Source organism: Diachasmimorpha longicaudata, chromosome 14 (genome assembly GCF_034640455.1).
Source record: "Diachasmimorpha longicaudata isolate KC_UGA_2023 chromosome 14, iyDiaLong2, whole genome shotgun sequence".
Classification (NCBI taxonomy): Eukaryota; Metazoa; Arthropoda; class Insecta; order Hymenoptera; family Braconidae; genus Diachasmimorpha; species Diachasmimorpha longicaudata.
This window is the reverse complement of record NC_087238.1, coordinates 6,011,225-6,031,532: the sequence shown is the minus strand read 5'-3', so window position 1 is coordinate 6,031,532 and position 20,308 is coordinate 6,011,225. Positions and strand designations below refer to the sequence as shown.

Genomic DNA, 20,308 nt, shown 5'->3' with positions numbered 1-20,308 from the left:
AAACGTCAAATGAAAAATCAAAATTTTCCCCGAATTATCACCTCGAGTATCAATTTATCAATTTATTTAAAATTTGACCTAAAAATATTACGACAATTTTCTGAAGAATTTGTTTCATCAAGGATTGAAGAATATTTAATTCACGTTGAATGACACATCCTGTTAGTGTAAAAATTTCTCATGCACAACATCCGGAAAGTCAAATGCTCCTTTAAAAATAAATGACTGAACTCTGAGGAATAATTGGAGGAAATTCCTAATTCATTTTCCCCTCCCCTCTCGTGACGACAGAGTTATCAGTTTTCCCTCACCCAAAAAAAAAAAAAAATCCCGAGGGGAGAAATATAGATGGCGCTGTACTCGCGCCTCGCAGCGGAAAACATGAATATGCAGTTTTCATCGTTAAGTATGCGGAGATTGCATTGCGATACAGTCACAGGGGCCGTTCATTATTGTCCGTCGCCGTGTACACTCCACTCCTCATCCCTCTCCATACAGACCACCACTGGCTTTCCTGAACACTCTCACTCACTCATTGATCACACTGTCTGTGTATGTATGAAGTGACAGAGGAGGGCAACTGCCAACACTGGCAAACTCGCATAACTAGTATTGTAAATTTCCGACACCACGTGCATTACTGGATATGGATTGCGAAAATTTGCTCTTGGAATTATTGCCAGTGGTTCAATTGACGGGTGTTGATTCGTTAATTTTCTCGTAAATGTTTTTTCAACTGTCAGTCTCCACTTTCTCACAAATTTCCTAATCAAAACCTGACATTTACCAAATGAAAACTGCTTTTCAATTCAAATTTTCCCGCCTCACCAAGTGTGTATCATACCGCAGCGCCACGCGCGGCAAATTCGAATTGTGACTTCGATTACAATGAAATTATCGTTCCAATATTCTCCTAGTTAAAATAATCTCGTTATTCAATCTCTAATTGCCTCCCAACCTTATCTCAGTGTTCATCAACATTTAACCAGTCATTTTCTGATTTTCCCACGATAAAAAAAAAAAAATCTCAAGCGTATGAATACGAAAAAGATTGATATGACGAGAGTTAAACGTCGACATTCATTTGAGATTCAATAGGGGTAAAGAGAGTTGAATCTCTGGATGGGCGGACGAACAGAGGGGGAGGTAGAAGGGGTTACGGCCTCGGGGGGTTATCACCGATGACAATCACTACGAGGATGATAACGTTTCGACGTTAGTGGCAGTGACGAGGGGGGAGGTGGGAGGATGAGGGGGGTGAATAAGTAGTTTAGTTCCGAGTGCATTTACGGGTGTGGATGGAAACCTCTGGGATGTCCGTATAGACAAATAGTGGGTGGATGAGGATGTGGGAGTGAGTAGAAGGGAAGAGGATGATAGAACAGCTGAAGGGTAGATGGAAAGGAATAGCCAAAGCTCGTCAGGCACGTCGATGAGACATCGTGTGGCGGGCAAATCCCAGAGACAGGAAAGAGAAGGGCAAAGGAGAATGATGTGGGATGAGAAGGGGATGGTTTAGGGGTAGAGCAAGAGACTACGTATTAAGGGGGTATACTCGCCGTTCGCCCAGTATCCCACACCAACCCTCATCTCTCTCGTCATTGTGCAAACAATGCTGCATATCGTCTCCATAATGAACGCCAGTAGCATACATGCAAGTCGAGTCCCCATCAGAGTTCTAGTCTAGTAATAATGAGCACGCAGATTATGCGTAGTGATTGGTGCTCGATGTATACCGATGGGGTTGTGAAACGACAAGGGAGAAATTAATTCAAGAGAAAGCTGATTCAACTACTGTTAAAAGTGTCTTTGACTCGGAAGAATTGTTGGATTTTGTCAAATTTTTTTTTATATCCGACGATTTAACATAAAATTTTTATATTTTTGAAATTTCAGAGGGGGTTGGGGGAGTCATTATGGGGTAGTAAAGTGTTCTATTGACTGGAGAAAAATTACTGATGATAATGATAAAAATTGAATTTAAATAAATTATTTAGTTAGTGATTATCATTTGAAATCCGCGGAACTTTTGAAATATCCGTAATATCAGGGAATTCGGGGGATCCCCTGCATTGCAATAGACAAAATTGTGGATAGTTAAGTGCCCAGGGGGGATACATGTATCGAGACAATCCACCCTCCGCCCCTCTCTCTTCTCACTCCGCCATTTCACCCGAACCCTTAACGTTCGTATAACGGTGAAGTTGAATGCGCCAATTAGAGGTCGCTGGGATTTTGTGGGGCAAACCTCGGAAACTCCAGAGATTCCTGTGAAGGACCTCGTCGAAGGCATTTGTCCGGTAGCATCTACTATAGTGGACTTCTCCCTCACTTCCCAATGTGGGATAACGATTCGATTCGAATCGACGATTTTCGAATTAATGGGGGATAAGAGGTAAGTGAGCACTGGACACTTTGAAACTTCGATTTGAATGATTTATCCGGAAAATTTGATTAGAGAGAATTCCTCACTCAATTATTTATAATTTTTCATTTGCAAGAAAACGAAACAAACGCTCCTGAGGTGCATTACGAATTGTTTCACCCCGCAGCCCTTTACCAGGCCTTCACCGCAATTTTTTCCTGAATTTTACCCCCAAAAATTTCGACACTTTCCCCTGTGAATTCTCCACCGGAGAATCTAAACAATAATCGAACCCTCTCTCGAGTACAACCAACAAGTGAAAATTCCATAACCCATGATTGCTGACGCAAGCTTACACACCACCAACGCTACCACCACCGATCCTCACTCATTAACCCCCTACTCCTCCCAACCCCCATTTTACCCCTCCCTCTCAAGCTTTCATCGTTCAATCCATCCCCGGGTTTAGTTCAGTTTAACGTAGTTGCTATTATCCAGGCTAGGTTAGTAAACAATAATCGACGGGTTTTACAGGGTTGTTGACTGCTCCAACGAGCTTATCGACACGGAAAATTAAATACCATTATTAGGTGGACAAAAGAATCACGATATAGCGATTGGCATTATCACAAAGAATCTACTCATATATTCCATATTTCCATATACCAATTTTATCGCATCATACGGAGAGAAATATTTCCGAAAAATGACGAATCTTTCTCGTCGTACAGTGGGGAAGTAGAGAAAATAAATAAATGATTTACCGTTGAATATTTCAATATCGTTATTAATCATAGACAACGTTAGAAAATGTAATTACGAAGGCTTTTGTATTTAACATTAGCAAACTGGACAATAGCCATTTGTACTTAATGCTCGGAGCGGTTATCCGTGGGAAAGTACACATGGCTTTCAACGTCGTTTATGCACGAGTATTAAGAGAATTTTCATTACGTTTCGATTCACTTTGCCAACGATGGAAGGGGAAATTTAATGAATCTTATGGTTTCAATTGAGGTTTCAGAGAGTTGTTTCAATATTCTTTATGACAAATTCATTAATTTGTCACGCAAGAACTTTACGACGCGAGAATAATCGTTTTTGCATTATATGAAAACCTTAACTTCACGTGGAATTAATTGGCCGTCTGCTTTTTTTTTAATTTACGATAAATGTTCTGTGTTTTCAAAACAAAGTCTATAGTTTCTAGAACTCCACAGGCACTTGCAAATTTTCCAAATGACTCCAATTGTTTAATTTTCAAATATATTAAATTCTCCTCCTAAAAAAAATTTGAAAAAACCTCAAATACAATTGTCAATCTTCAACAAATGTAGACCACTTTCCTGCCACCCCATACCCCTCAAAAAATCTCCATTAAAAAAATCAGAACAACCCCCGGAATACATTCTGTTCCGTTAAAAAAGAAAATCCACAAAAACGTGGAACAAAAGTGGAGATTCAATCCAAATAATATTTTCATCGTCACACAATCAGACAAATTCCCTTCCTCCTCCTCCCCCCAATCCCCTGTCCATCCTCGCCGCTCTCCCTCTGTGATCATTATTTATTTTCATGTTTCACGGGGCACCTCGTTGGCACGGGACGGTGTGAAAGGGTGAGAAAATGGAAAATAAAAAAGAAAAAAAAAAGGAAATAAAAATGTCGCGAGACGGTGGGATGATGCGAGCGACGAGTCGACTAAAAAAGGACAGAATTGTGGGTGGGGAAGGGTGAGGGGTGGATAAAAAAAAAAAGAGTGGGCGGAGGGGCTGAGGGGAGCGTAGATGCGGAGATAGAGGATACTTCGGTAACCGTCGCTCGAGTAATTATTACGGATTTTCCGGATCTAATTCTCCGGACGGTAACACGACACAATTCACTCACGCAGATTGCTCACGAGAGGATGTAAATTCCTGTCAGTGTCGGACGGTCCATTTTGTACCTTCTCATTCTTCTCTCCCTCTCTCCCTTTTTTTTTTGTATCATTTTTTTTGTTCTCCTCCTGTCCCCGGCATTCTTCCACTAGTGCCCATCTGTCTGCCTCACTCGCTACCATTTCCACCGGGTTTTTCACTCGTGTCAACGTGTCCTGGAGGAGGGGAAAAAAAGGAGACGAGGAAAGGGGGTGGAGGGAGAACGACGACGGCTCAGCGTCAGACGATTATTCGCTTTTCCACTCTCTTTCCACCTGAGCCTTTAACCACGATTAAGGGAGAAAAGCCCGTGGGACCATTTCAATGGTGATCAAAGTATAGCGTTAGACTCAGATGCCACTTGTAATACCTTTTATTCTGGGATTCGAGTTCTTTTTTTTTTTATTTCCTCGATTTTGGGATGGGTGAATGTCTTTATCCTACCAACCGGCAGCTTGTAATCGCTTTCAAAGGGGAATTCTTTCGCTGGGGGATGGCACTGATTTTTTGAGGGTAATAAAAGGTTTGTAAGTTATGGAGAAAATTATAGTTTTATTTTTTCATTGGAAAAATAAAGGGTTGATGTGGTGTAGATATACAGACGCCTTCAATTTTCGCGAAAATTCAATTGTGGAGAGGAATTCAGTGTTAACAAAGGGTTGAAGTGACTCTAAATAATTTAATTATATACAGAAGGAAATTTTAGGTATAAATTAGACCTCCAAAATTTATTTCCGTGTGAATTAAAAAAATTTGACATTTGAAAAACAAAAAAATACTTCTCTGAAGTAAATAAATCTCTAGCAGAAGTAATTTTCATTTTCTCAGTGAAGTATCAATTTGACCGGTGAGAATGATGAAATTAGAAGGTAATTTATGCCAAATTTTTTATTCCACAAAGGAGAAAAGATGAATGAAACGAGAAGGTGAGAGACTGATGAGATTATATTCCACCAACGCATATAATGCGCAATATACATCAGCAGTAGACACTCGTACTGGGTCATTAAGGAGCCCAAGGGCTACTAATCGTCATCAGAGTCACATTCATCGTTGGCATATCATACGGAATATAAAATTGGCCCCTTCGTATGCGCTCAATAGCACCGTAATGATTATTTTCTCTTGGGGGGATACATAATGAGTAACAGTGATAGTGAACGTCTCTTATTCCGAAGTTAACGTGTGTTATAATGTTGAAATAGACACTGATGCATGAATTTTATCGTAGAAAATACACCGTGTCGATGTCACGTGTGTATTTGTGTTTATAACAATGGTATAATCCACTGCTCATTTGCCATAGACGAGTCATGAATGATTCAGGTCAATAGTAGGGTAATGATGGCTGAGGTATCTCGAATTTTCATACCCTTTTCACACCTTGGTAATAATATTGATTATTAGTGTCATATGAGATAAACATGAAGGAATTTACCACAACTCTGACGATTTTTCCCTACAGCATTTCGTTGTTTTTATCGAATTTCTCATGATTAATTTCCCTCATCACTTCCGCAATCGATAAGCCAATTCGACTATCGTTAGTTTTACTATCATTCAATAACGTGTTAAGAAATATTATTCATCAACAACAAAATACCACATATACGTATCACTGAATATCATCAAAATAAATAATCCATCCACCACTAATCGAATCGTTAATTAATTTTTTTCACTGATATTGACAAGATACGTAACTAGGTCCTTATTAAAGCACCGTACCACAATTCATTGTGAATGGTGGTCTGTTTCGGTCTGCCACAAAAGCAATTATTGGAATCCGGTGAGGATAATAATTATGTTGCTCATCATTGCATCACCAAAATCCATCCAACGATATTTGTCATGCACTCAAAACCGCACAAATATTTTTACCACCATTTATTCCATCCACAATACACACACACATTTCACAAATTCACGTCAACCAAATACAATCGAGTCAACTCGAATTTCATTGATTCTTACAGCAAAGGAAATCAATAACAATAATAAAAGGATTATTTATACCCCGTTGCGCCTACTGCTGTGCCATATTTTTATTTACGATAATGAGCAGCATTCCAACTGCTATGCGTGCGCCCAACCACAGGCCGAAATGTCAAGCCTTTAATGACCACCAGTGGTAGGGGCCCCGTTGGGGTGAGGTGGGGGGGTAAAGGGGGTTACACACCTTTAGCCAGTAGTTCTCGCCCGGGCGATTTTATGCCTCGTATTTTTAACCGGCTTTCCTACACCATTATTCCCCTTCCTCCTCCTCACCCCCCCCCCCACCTCTTTTTTTTTTCATTCCGCTGAAACGATCGAGAGTCATTCAATTCCCCTCCTACGACATTTGCCGTTGTACTGCATATTTTTGCGACGCGCGAACGCGAGGGTGGGAGGAGAAAAGGGGGGGAAGGGGTCCAGTATATAACCCCAGTTGGAAAACTCTCTCCCACCGGTCTTTTGTATTTACGAGGCAATTTTTATGACACCTCGGATGATCCTTTTTTGTAATGGGAACGCGCTGGGTGAGAACTTTGATGTTTAATTGCCGGAAGGAGTGATAAAAACATTTTTCGAGGTTAAGGGGAAATTACTGGAGTAAAGAACTGAGAGGGAATGAAAGTGGATGATTTTTCAAATATTCGATTCGCGAAAATAAATTCCGGTATCTTTGGATTTTTTTTTTCGCTAGAATAGATTGATCCCGTCGATGTGTCAATAAATTGTACGATGAGAAGGGCATTATGACTCATCGATGTCGTTGAAACCGGTGCACACCCCCCCACTTATTCTCGTTGAAAGGTATCCACCATATGGAGATAAAGTACCCCGAGGTACTCGAAAACTGGTAAGGGTGGGTGAATGGAACGAAGAGGGGTTTAGCAACGTAGCCGGATTTAAATAAGTTTGTAACAACTTTGGCAATTATGACGATAATTGCGACATACATTATGCTAATGCAAGACGCCCATTCATTTGGGAGTTGGCGAAGTACTCCTAGCTCCCTTCGGCAGTTGGGTTGCATAGGGGGTGAGGATGGGGAGTGCCTTTATTCGCACAAAAGCGAGTTTCAAAAGCTCCTTCACTACCACACACAAACATTCGCGATAATTGCCCGCACTGCTTACACTTCTTAATTTTTTATCTATTCAATTTTTTATATCTCCTCAGTTCAGTTGATTTGCATCGTGTGAAAGAATTTTCGTTTTATAAATACGTCTGCTTTTCCAGTGACGAAGAAAAACTCCTTAGAGAATTGCGAATTGAAAAATTATCACCAAAAAGGGCAAGAAAAAATTCCGGAAAAATTATGGTACATAAATATTCGAGTTCTCTCATGGAATTTATGGACTTTGATCGAATTGAATTGTCATATCGTATATTGATCAGATCGGAAAAACAATATATTTCTGTCAATTAATACCCAATTAATTCGGAGAAGTATTTATTCTTTAACCAATCAAGTTATCACTGGGTAATGAGCCCATTATATTACTCAAGAAGATGATCATATTAGTTATGACCTTAAGTGAACATCGTCAATGTTTATGAACATTAAAAAATCATTAAAATTCTTCCTTTTCGAAAATATGAAATTTTAAAAAATAATCATAATTCTCAGTAACTGAATATGTGACTAAGAAAATTTCTTCTCAAGGCAGTGCCTGAGGGATGTCTGATCAATATTCTCCCACGAACACTTCCACTGAGAGAAATGAATAAATTGAGAATTCTATGCCATATTGATATTCAATTCCCTTTCATCTCTCCACATTGAATCAGACAATAATCTGTAATCACGGGACAGCAAAAGTATTATTCAATAACTGATCTTCAATTGAAAAACGTCAAATCGATATGGAACTCATGCATGAAGTAAACTAACACGAGAGTCCCCATCTAAAAAAAAAAAGTTCCCTTAAAAAACAGGAGAATCGATTCAATTGTAGTCGTCGGATAGGAGAGTGCATATTTTTCCATCCATACTCTTTATTCCCTATTATTTTTTGCACACCCAGGATCAACGTGAAAATGCCAGTGGTACGAGAAAGAGACAGCACAGACCAATGCAGAAATCCCCGAATCCATTAAAATAGAAATGGGGAAACTCAGCCTTTCCCCAATTCCCGTATAATATTGTGATTACGATAGGTGGAATCATATGCATATGTACATGTATAGAGGCTCTTTTCATGTTTAATGTATTCAGTGCGAATTTTATTGTAAAAAAATTACAATCCTCCCGTTTTTTCGATTCAATGATTCAACTCAATCATGTCGACGCTTTGTAATTTTCATTTCCCCCTCCCTTAATCCCTTGAAAAAAAAACCTAAATGAAATATGAACGAACGACAACGGGAGGAATGTAGGGGTGGGAGTGTAGAGAGAGGAGGGGGTGGCATAATTCAAAAATTGTTGGGATCAATGTTCCTCCCTTTTACCCTTCTGTACACAGGGAAAACATTAGTTATAAAAATTCTCGAATGAATTTGTAAAGAAAAAAAATGTCAATCCCTCTACCGCATTAATAAAATTTATCGCAAAGATATAAAATAAATAAATGCTAAACTAAACCACCGGCCCAACATAATTGCAATCCCTTTTTACATATCAATTAAAATCCAAGCGAATCGATACCTCGTATCCCCTCAAAAAAATATCCCATTCATTGAACTATCAGAAAAATCAAAAACTCCCCTCTTCATCCCACCAAAATTCAATCAACCATCACTCATTCAAAAACAGCCAATCAACTGTCCATGAACGATTGATTCTCCTTCACAGTATCCCTTCATAATTCACATCAACATATGCAAATAAAAATTCACATCCCCCAAAATGTCTCTCTCCCCACTTCAACGCATTTAAAAATCATTTTCACCGATGCACTATCACATACATTTTGTAGATGGCTCGGTGTAAATAAGAGGAGGGAGTTCGAATGGGGGGTGAAGGGGTGGAAGGGAGGGATGTACTAGCGGGGGAAGAGAAACAAAACTACCATAGCATATACCCGTACACACGGTATCTCCATAAATTCCCCTCCTCTTCCAACTCCTCTACCACCCTCACCTCTCCCCCCCTGCCACCCTTCTAGGCACCTCGCCGAGTGTATGGGCTACGTAGGTCGTATTCGCGCGTGAGATAGTGCCCAGTGTAGAGAATGTATCAAAATCAGGCGCGAGGTTGCTTTATGGACGGGAACGCTCGTAAATACGCACTTCTGGTGCTCCTACTCTCAACTCTACGAAATGCTATTGCTACAGCTACCGCTTTCGGACGTCGAGTAGGGGGGTGAAAGGGTGGATGGGAGAGAGGGTGGTATGATGTGGGAGGGGTGGAGGGAGCAGTGGGAGAGAAGATGGGGGAGGAAGAGAGCTGAGTGTAGAGTTGAAGGACTCGTGATACTCCAGGGGTGAGAGGATGAGTGAGGGGGAGGGATGATATGGTCTGGAGGGGATGAAATAGATTCAACGGGATGCTAATAAAAGATAGAGCCTCCGGGGAAGATAGGCTACGTAATGGAGATGGCCTAGGTTGTTTGGAGGGTGAAAGGGAGAGTAAAACGGCGTCTCTCTCCACCCCCCCTTTTCCATCCACCCACCCCAGTCACCACTGCAGCTATTGTCTTCACTGGCAGTTCATCGTTGGACGGAATTGGAATGCGCTTGAATTTATCACCGAAAATGATACGAAAATGCAAAATAGTCTTATTGGATATGCAATTGTAACAGGTCGTCGGGGGTTGATGGAATAGGTTCTTCGTGGTGTTTAGATGGTTTTGAGATTTTCTGATGGGATCGTTAAACATTTGGCGATGTTTCAATCTGTCAGGTTTCATAGGTCTCGTGAATTGAATAATTTTATTTATTAAATATAGTGACAACAGAATTTTTGTAACAAAATTTTCTGAAGTACTCAATCTAAAAGCTTTTCAGCATAAAATTCTTTCGCCAATACTCAAGTTGATATGTTTATAGATAAATTGGAAGATATTCTATTTTTGTTAGATCCAGTGGCAAAAAATAGAAGTTAAATTTTCCCTGATAACGAAATTACCAATCGATTAATATAATCGTATCATCATATCATAGTTTTGGTGCCCGGTTGGGGTGCAATTATCAGATAAGACCCAATCGAATTCATCCATCCCGAATCATTTCCAGAATCGTCTGACGTGATTATAGAGCAATCGAATCGTTGAATTAGTAAAAAGTAGAATGCCGATTCGACATATCGGGAAATGTTCAATGATACAGAGTATATTCGATTCCACTCACGATTTTGTCAGTGGTTTCGCTAGAAATGCTTGAGTAAAATTAGATTCTTTTGATTAACGTCACAGGTAACTTTCGAGTTTCCAACAATCAGAGGATTCATCGTATGTGGATCACTGACGGAAATATCTAATATTAGTCCTGACGAAAATAGACGTAAAAATTGATGAAATATTTTGGTTTTTACCGTTACACCCAATCGACGACAATTGAGTGATAACTTGGAGATTTTTATGAAATCAGCTATTAAGTCACACGGTAGATGGTCCTATTGTTATGTAATCCAGACAAGGCAATAAATGATCAAACAACCCCATCAACATTGTTGAATAATTCCACCCCAGAAGTAACCGCATTTTACCCACGAGAGCCACTGGAATTCATTCAATTAGAATTTTATCTATTTGCTGGCGTAATTGGTGAAAATACATAAATAATGAAATCAAGTGTGTGTGTCTATAAAAGCATCAAATTGACCGAAAATTGGTAGCAATTAATGCCAGTGAATGAGTGTATGCAAATAAGCCATCCCCTTACACTCTCACTCTGCGTAAGTTGAGCACACACTCGGATATGGTTATACGTATTTCAACGCAAACGCAAATTCACATATAGCAATGAAAAACAATTTGTGTGAAAGTAACAGAGAGTGAAAATGATAGTATATACCCGGGGTATGAACGCAAATCCGAGAGAGGAATGACGGTGGGGCTTCGTCATCCATGATAATACCCAGTGTATCAACGTTCACCGCTGTGAAATGACTGCACCACGTGAAATTTGTCGTCATTTGTAATTGACCATACTTTTCATATCACAGGGTGTTCATTCATTACCAGTGAGAAATTCATCAGAACCATAAAATTATAGTTTATTCATTTATTTGTTCATTTTTTTTTCCACAAAAGATGAATGAGATTTTATTTCGATAATTAGTGGAGAATACAATTGGATTGTGAGTTGAAAAGATGATTAATTAATCCTTTGATTGCAATACGCAATTCAGTTATTTGGTTGAAGAATTTTATCACACGAAATTCCCTTTTTCGGATTAGTGATTCAACAGATTAAAATTAATTTGTGAAATTATATTTGTCTCATTCGAAATAAAAGTGAGTGCAATAAAATGGATTTTTTTGCAATTATTCAATGGAATTCTGGTACATCATAACATGATATGATTTATGCTCAAGATACCACTGTCTTGAGAGTGAAAAATTAACAATAATTATATAATTATCAATTACTGATTCTTCTCTTCTAAAAAATGTGCACTTCACCCTCACGATTCATCCAGTTAATATTCTTCAAAATATTCATTCCACCTCACCCCTATCTAGACTACCCCCCTGTTTGATCAAATGACCATCCGCTTACCCAGCTTAAAACGAGTTGATCCAGTAGTGGAGAGTCTTGGTGGATAGTTTCCTGCAACGAAAGCGCGAGTTCGCTGACCGTACCCAAGGTAGATTGCCACAGTTGCCCACTACCTTGCAATTTCCACTCACTCCCCCCCATTCCAGTATCACCTATTACCGATGAACTTGGCAAATTTTGAATCCAAAAGTGAGAAACCCAACCATAGACCCGAGACACGCAAGCTGACCATGTGCAAAATCGTTCGAGAGAAGTTGTCTAATCTCAGTGGTCAGTTGATATTCAAACACAGGTATAAGCTTTTGGATAAAGTAGTTATAACTCAAGCCACGGACTTGGATGATCATGGAGTATATCCATGTACACATGTACATCTACAAGGTAGATGGACAAGAGAGAGAGAGAGAGAGATAGATAGAGATAGAGATAGAGAAGGACTTGGATAGTACGAGCAAACATTAATACCCGAGCATCGTGCTTTTGTGTGCCCTGGGATTATCTTATTCTTGGACACTGGCTACATTCAACAGTGGTAACTATAACGACGTTTGTGTCCTTCGGGATGGGAATGGTAAATACACGATACGAGTATCCCCAGTGTGGTTTTAATGTTGACTATCGTGTCCAGTACAGCATCAACCTTTGATAGTAGTCGATGAACCAATTTTTAACAATTCCCCTGTTCGTCTGTTCAATTATCAAATTGATGGGTCTGAAAATAATGGGAATCTAGACGATTTAATGATGTGACAGTTTTTTCTCAGACTAAAATCACTCCATAAATCATGATTATCACGTCTGAATCACATTACAATAAGAACAGCTCTTTCTCTGATTCGCTGGGTATAGACGTCATCTAAATACTTCAGGAATTCTCACCTAGAATTTTTTTTCTGTCCAATATGTGTCAATATTGGAGATTGGGGACTATAAAATTTCCATATCCCGAGAAATCATCAGAAATTTTCCAGTTTCACCATCAAAATATCTCTGATTTATTATTAATGTGTGTCCAGACAATTTCATCCCTCTACTCGACCGTCTCATTTATACGTGAAATAGGTAAAGGGGTGGGAGGAGGACGGGGGGGGGGAGGTAGATGAAGGTAGAGTAGCAGTTCAGTTTGTTTGTCGAGCAAACGTTTGCCGACGACACCGCGGACACTGGTGCCTAGAACTGCGCTTGGGGCACCAGTTACAAGTCTGTCCGAACCACTGGAGGCGAAGAGAGAAAGAGAGAGGTACGAATAGGTGGACATAGATGATGTAGTGGTGAGGGGTTGAAGGTACAAGGGAGAAGGAAAATTTAATACCATCTCCCAGGATGAACAGTGGTGGTCAAATAAGTTCACCAAGTAATTCTATCCTGAAAATTCAGTGGTGAATGTCGTTCAAGGTTTCCCTTCCTCCTTCAATTCAGTGAATAACGGATAACTCTGCTTAATTCTGAACGGATCTTAATTATACAGTCGTCCTCGTGGATTATTGGAGTGATTCGATATCTCCCTAGATTGATACGAGATGCTCCATGGGTGTGGGTGATATGAAATATGAAATACTTCTGAATCTAATAAAAATTGTATTTTTTTTTTCCATTCAAATTTCCCTTATCCAAAATCAGACCAATTTTTTTAACTTTAAAAGTTGATATTCGAAGGTCTACAGCCGAACTAGGGAAATAATTCCTCAATTTTCAACGAATCTTAAGAACTCTTTTAAATTTTGAGTTGAAAGTGGCGCTTACACGTTACTTTAAGCCACTTATCGGTTTCGATCTATCTTAAGATCGACATGAGCGATATGAAATATTAATTCAGTTCTATCTTTACGAAGATCGTTAAAGGATTACACATGAGACCATTTGCAAGGTTAAAATCATCGATTATGATTAATAATCGATACCTCATTTATTCAAAGTACCTTCCCCCGTCTCGGAGATTCTCTCCATCAAAAAAAAAAAGCTGATAAATATTTTTGATAGACGATCAAGTTAACGACAACGATTATTTCCAACCCGTCAAATTTTCACCCCCCCAAAAACCGGAGAGACCCATAAATCTATCAATAAATCCAAGCACCTCAGAGCTCTGACCACATTTGCTCAGGGATAAGAAGCAAAGACAAGTGAACGGTTGTTACCGAGAGACAGGAGGTCGACGACTAACGCTTGTGTTGGAGTTGCTAGTGAAACTGGGTTTAGTGTGGACGGTGCATAGGTCCGTGTGGCATGGCTGAGGAATAGCCTGGTTGGGTGAGCCTTTAGCTGGGGCTTAACATGTACTGGGAAACACCATCCCCTATCCTTCGTGTTTCGGCCAAGTTATACCCGCAAACAGTCGTACATTAGTGCCTTGCAGGAGTCCTAGAGGATTTATAAGGGAGGTAGCATGGCGTGAACGCGAACGCCTCGCCATGTCCAAGGGTCCAGTGGTTTTTGACGAAAATATCAACCTCAGATTGTCAAGAATATCAAGGCAAATGAATCAACAAAATTATCTCACGGCCACAACCTCAGTGATTTAAAAATTCTAGTCTAACCTGATACGAGACAGATGGATTAAGAAATCATACAAGTCAATCACAAATTATCAACGACACTCGATGTGACAGGTCCACTTGGTCGAGCCTCTAACGAGCAATTCGCTGGACAGTGTCCGAAACCTCGTGAACGAGTGGCCAAATGGGATATGGAATGGGGGGGGGGGGGGGGATTTTAGATGGTGTCAGAAGGACTAACGTTGGTGGATGGAGGTGAGGCCCTAGGTTCTCTAAGAGTTTGGTTTTGGTGTACGAGCACGTTGCCAGAGGGAGAGAAACCATGTAACAGCTAGGAGGTTACAGGGAGTTGAAGGGAGAATTGTTGGGAAAAGGGGTTGGAGAAGTGAGAGAGAGAGGGGGGGGATAGGGCTGATGGTAGCCAGTGGTCAGCACACTTGGCCGACCCTACTTCGCTAACTAGTTTAATGATATATGTTGAGCTACAAGCGCCTTGATTAATCGTTAACTAATGTTGGACCTTACAGTGCACCCCCCCCCGCCCCCTCACCCCTTTCACCCCCATCCACTAACGGCTGGTGGAGGACGAGAAACGATGGAGGAACTAGACCCCAAGAGAAGGATACCAAGTGTTTGGGTGGGTGGTTTAAGCTCGAGTTGGTGGAGAAGGGGGGGGGGGTGAAAACGGTTTCGTCCGCAGTCTCCGCAGTGCCCTTACACCCCTCCTGTAGACGATTCTACAGGGCACACCAAACTACCCTGGACTGTACGGTATAGCCAAACAGAAATCTAATCTCTACGGGTAATTTGATTTATGATTCGCCGCATGGACGACCACCGTTCCCACTCCAGTTTCTCGTCTCAACGCATCGAAGGAAAAACTTTTACCCATGGGTTTTGGGTAACCCTCCATCCACCCATCGTATCTCCCTTGGTCTCCAGAAGGTCCAACTTGTCGTCGATGCAATTTGTCGGAGTGTCCATCGCCCTTTGGTCATCGTTGGTAAATTTACGTTTGTCGAGACGAATGGGGTTTGAATGATTTTCGATAAGTAAATTCTAACCATAACATCGGTGAACAATTTCTTTGGATCGACCACCCCTTGACCATTCATCATTGTTAACTCATTTAAAATAGTTGAATAAATCAAGTGATTCGTTGATATTTTTCGAAGGGAGATCCTGGTAGCAGAAGAGAATTTATCAAAGTGACCAAACCCATAAAGAAATTGTATTTCTATCAGTACCAAGGTACGATGCTTTTTCCACATATTAATATTCACAGAGTTTATAACAGGATTGAACAATCAATCTGAAGATACAGAAATTTGATTGATGGTGATATAACTTATGAATAGCTCTCTGAATAATTTGATATATGAGTGAGAATACCGAAAATTGTATCGATTGAATAATTTTGGGAATTCCCCCACTTTCAGTCAGTTATGATGTCAATCCCTGAATTCATACAATAACGACCAGCTGAATGCAAAGTACATCACCAAATTGGTTATTTACGTTGGTGAAATCCTTCATCAACAGATGAATTTTCCAATTGTTTCAGGAAAGTGGCAACAACATATGGAGATACACAACACATACGATATATAATTAATTTGTCCAAGTGGTGGCCATAATGTGGGATCAGTGGAAATACACAGTGGTGAATGGATTGTGTATGGCATTGTACCTAAGGGTTGAGGAGATAGTCGAGATGAGAATGACGAAGGTGGTAGAATAGAAAGTGGAGTAGGGGAATCGAGAAACTAGGAAGGGTGTTGGCCAGGGGTTAGCTCAGGGATGCAAGACACCGTGAAATTACCACCAGAGTCTCTCATACCCGAGTAGATGGATAAGGGGATGGAAAGGAGGTGAGAGGAGAGAGGGAGATAGGTTAGTGGGTGGTGGAACGGACTCTGTCCACTCGGTACGAGCCCAAGGGCCAAACGGACCAACGGGTATTTGTCTTGTCTCCTTGTTTATGAGATCCAACATTGTTATTTGGCACCGCCTGGGAGTTTCTGACCCAACCACGTATACAATTTAACGTTTGGATGTATTATATCCTTGTTTAGTGCATGGTACTTTGCAGTTTTACGTTGGAGTTGTTGGAGACAACCTCTTTGATGAAAGGAGATAGGTGAAGAAGACCAGAATGTCCGGGTACACTAACGAAAAATTCTCAAAATATTCAACAAACTTCACAACTGTTAATGACATGACCCCATCATTCACCTACAGATTTCATTGAATTTGTCAAATAATTTTATGGAAATGTTTTATGACAACACTCTGAATTACCCTACGCATATCTACAGATTCAATCATGTAATTTACCTATGTCACGATACATTTCAAAACAACTTATGAATTTTTCAAACGACACTGATGAAATCTTATGATTCTCTCAACATCTTTGCTCCTGCAAAACATAAGACGTGATGTAATCAGTAAAGCAAGCTGCGCAGTTACTAGTGTATCGAAGTGAATGAACACTTAATTGCTGCTATTTGAAATGAAATTCTCCGAACCTCGTTAAGAAACAAACTGAAATTAAATTAGTAACGATCGAGCGACTGCTAGCCTGTCCGTCATCTCATATCTTGTTATTAATCCAGCGTATAAAACACGTACGAGTGAATATGCCAACAAACTGGGTGGTACTGAATCACATTTGCTTAGATGTATTTGGGGCGGTATAAAAAAAATCTTCAGGGTCTTAAAGTCACATACGATTAACGTTTAGATCATACGGATATTGAGGGATGACTCTGGAATAATGTGAACTGATCAGAATATTATGTGGTTTATTCTATACCAAACTTATTAACCATTAAAGCATGTGATTAATCCAACGAATAGGACAATTTTTCCAAGTGCAACAATTGCTTGATGAACAATGAGGTCGACTTTTAAAATTCAGTGATGCATGCACAATCATATTTCCACATTTTTTTAATGGAAAATCTCGATCTACTGATCAATATGCATCATCCTCGCATATCAGAAATCTTCAATTCTGTCCTGTCATCGCTGGCTATTTCCCCCACAGCCCCCTCCCCCGTTCCTCATTTACCCCCGATTTCTCAAACAAATTAAATTGGAATGAACCAATGACTCTAACGATCACCACCGCCTGGTGATTAATTCATTGGAATAAAAAAAGTGCAGTGTAAAAATATTGAAAAGAATATTCAAACGTCGCTATCCACCCCCACCCCCCTCCCATCTAGAGGGATATGAGGGGTTATCTAGATGACTCGTCGGGCCAGCAAAATTCCCTACCGCACTCGTCATCGCATATAATGTTCGATGTCAATATAAGCCATTGGATGTTTTTTTTTTTCACCCTCCTCTGTACCATTCCCCACCACATATGGCTACTATGTGCCCTGCCAAATTGACAGGTTTTCAATTTAATCAAGTTTCAATCTAATGGGAAAAATACCCAACGATCTATTGATGTATCAGTGGATGGAAGATGATGAGTGGTAGAGGGAAAGGGAGGAGGAGGTGATGGGGGTTGGTAGAGAGGGATGAAAGAGGCTGGTTATACACACAATGTGTAAACTAAAATCACAAACCGCGAATTGAGAACAAGCCAATGATGATGGCTTGTTTGTCCGTGATGTAGATTGAAATGTATTTGGCAGAATTTAAATTGCACAAAGAAAAATCACTGTCTCGGGTTATAAACATTTGGAATTTATTTATTTTCAGTTTTTCTCTTTAGCGGTGTAGGGATATTAATTGATATTGTTGATATTTATTGGTGATTTTTTTTTTTTCCATCACGATGAGTAAGGGATGAGGGTGAGGGAGGGAAAGGGGTTGATGGTGCTGGAGGCGTCGATAGAAATATACGAGAATGACCCAACCACCCCCGGACTATTGCTTTTTTCCTGATTTCCATTATGGGCAGCCACTCATCGTACCCTTCATATGCGCAATCGGTTGTCAACTTCCCTCTGGATGCCCTTTTCTATTGTCAATATTCTTTTAGAAAATATGAGTATTGGGATGTTGATGAGATGTTTGGGTTATGACTTTTGGTTTGATTGGAAACTATTTGACGTCAATTTTACGATTTCATTTGCATTCCACTGTATTTTTCATGTATGCAATATATTTTTGAATTATCCGAACCGATCAAATTCACTGATAAGAAAAAATCTCAATGCAAGTACTGGCCGGTGGCGGTATATTTGAACCGACAATTGCCATTTGTTATCTGATATTTGTCAAGTTTTACAACTCATTGAGGAATAAAAAGAATTCGATTAAAATTACGAAATAATGAAGTTGAAATTATTCTCAAGGTCATGATAAAATCATACTTCCAATCAATAATGCGGATGGTATCAATTACACACGTGGCAGTCATTATGATATCTCACAATGGAATTTGATAACCAAAATATGAAGAAATACACCTGCATTGATTGAAAATAAATACAGAATTATGGAATTTTCTACCCGTCAGTTGCTAGGCCGATGATTAATAATCAAATAATTGTGTTGTAATACGATAGAAACGTAATTGAGGTACTCGAAATAAGCTTCACATAGGTAATGAGATACTCCTACCGCAATGAAACACAACTCCAACGTATTTGGTGTTCACAACGCCCTGATCGTTTGCCTTCAATCACTCCTTGACAGATGCACTTTGCGGGTTGGAACTCCAAAGCCATCAAGAAGGAATGTGCCGGAGGGGGTATACAACCTCCCTGAAAACTAGGCACTCGATGCGTCAAAAGCGAGACGAACGTTTAACAAAAAATAAAAATAAAAAATAATGTTGAACGAGAAATAAAAAAAAAAAAACCTCAAGGCGATTAGTCGTCGTCGTGATTTTCGTGAGATTTTGCAGAGTGATCCCTATGCCATTAAAAACCATCAGAGTCAACCTTCCATATTCATTTTCTTGAGCATAAATTATCATAGCTCGTGTACGTTTCAACGTCATGTTTTTCTTCCTTCAATGTGCTTTACTTTTTTTTTTTGCAAACAAGTCTAGTCTGATATGCAAGTAGACACTGGAACCGGTCGTTGTCCACACCAAAGGTGGGTACATATAAACCACGTGCAAATAACCACCATTCACTATTGGAGTTGTTATAATCTCCAGACAGTAGTAAATCCCAGTAATGAAATATCATTTGTTATGCATCAAACTCCCCCTCCACATTCGGTAATTTCCTCCTTTTTAATTGTTCATTATGCACCGGTAGAGAAACTCATTTACAGTTGACGTAATCATTGTACAGCTGGTTACTTCAAGGGCCATTTGTCGATAATTAACGAGTCATTACTATGATTTCAAATTATCCGAAACTTACAATGGGACAATACAATGGGTTCATTCGTTGACGAATTTGCGTATATGTATCAAACTTTTGTCTAGGTATAGAAACAGTTGCTCCCAATAAACGAATAGGAATTTTATATCCAACTCTATCAGTTATTGATTATCGACAACAGGAAATTTCAGTCATAATCGAGAAATCCCTACAGTGAATAATTATGTTGAAGATATTCAAGAATACATCCATTGGACATACAACTACATAAGACTGGTCTTATCAATTGAATGTTATTGGCTGATGTACCAGTCCAATCAATGCCTACACTTTCCATGAATCCATTGATTATTGATCAAGAATTCCATCTCCAAGAAATTTTCGAAAAGTAATTTATCATCTTATCTACTCTACATTTTCTAGAATTTATTCCCTCCCCTCTCGCACCCGGAGAACATTGTAAAAATTAACGGAATAACCGTAGAACGATTCTGATTAACGAATCCTATGATTAACGATTGAAAAATCAATGAGTTCTACAAGCGCTCTCGAATATCGAAACATCTCACAAATTTTATC

At 39.7% G+C, this 20,308-nt stretch overlaps 1 protein-coding gene across 7 annotated transcripts in view; it reads right to left on the bottom strand.

Annotated features, from left to right (window-relative positions):
• The window catches only part of Pdm3 (pou domain motif 3), a 99,986-nt gene that overhangs the window by 64,012 nt on the left and 15,666 nt on the right, over positions 1-20,308 (bottom strand). The gene's annotated exons all lie outside the window — the stretch shown is intronic.